The sequence below is a fragment of the Sinocyclocheilus anshuiensis genome, unplaced genomic scaffold (genome assembly GCF_001515605.1).
Source record: "Sinocyclocheilus anshuiensis isolate Anshui unplaced genomic scaffold, SAMN03320099.WGS_v1.1 scaffold1082, whole genome shotgun sequence".
Lineage (NCBI taxonomy): Eukaryota > Metazoa > Chordata > Actinopteri > Cypriniformes > Cyprinidae > Sinocyclocheilus > Sinocyclocheilus anshuiensis.
The window spans coordinates 840513-841252 of record NW_015542379.1 but is presented as its reverse complement, the minus strand read 5'-3'; the positions used below and the strand labels follow the sequence as shown (position 1 = coordinate 841252).

The window sequence follows — 740 nt, the reverse complement described above, 5'->3', positions numbered from 1 at the left end:
TACGAGTCCGTCTCTCTAACCATTAGGCCACGACTTCCTCTTGTACCATTAAAACATCTGTACTTTTTGGGAAATAATAGGAAATATACCACATAAAACAACATTAAATTTAAAATATATATAAAAAAAAAATATATATATATATATATTAATTGAATAACATTTTAATTAATTACATTTGGAAAATAACAGGAAATATAATATAAACAACAGCTTTATATAAAAATAAAAAACTCAATGAAATTATAAACATTAACTATAAAACATGTTGTATCATTTAAACATTTATAATTTTTGATAATTATATTAACAACATTAAATATAAATTTAATTATAAAAATTAAGAAGAAATATAATACTGAAATGTAAAAAAAAAAAAACAATAATAATAATAAAAATGTAACAAAAATAAAAAATGAAATATTTATTAATTTTGAGAAATATTAGGAAATATAACATTTAATATAAAACATATATTTAAAAAATAAATCATAAAAATTAAATGTGTAATTAAACTAAATGTATAAATAGAATAATGATACAATATATAATAATAAATATATAATACAAAAACATTAAGAAATAATATCAAATATAAAAATAACATTAAATATAAAATATATAAAAAATATAATACATGACTATTTAATATTTTATATAATATTAAAATAATATAATATTATTTAATAAGTTAATTATAAACATTAAATATGAAAAATGTGCATAATTTAAAACATTTT

The 740-nt window shown here is 13.6% G+C and overlaps 1 protein-coding gene across 1 annotated transcript in view; it reads right to left on the bottom strand.

The window, feature by feature from the left end:
* The window catches only part of LOC107692474 (ATP-binding cassette sub-family C member 8), a 35520-nt gene that overhangs the window by 7877 nt on the left and 26903 nt on the right, over positions 1-740 (bottom strand).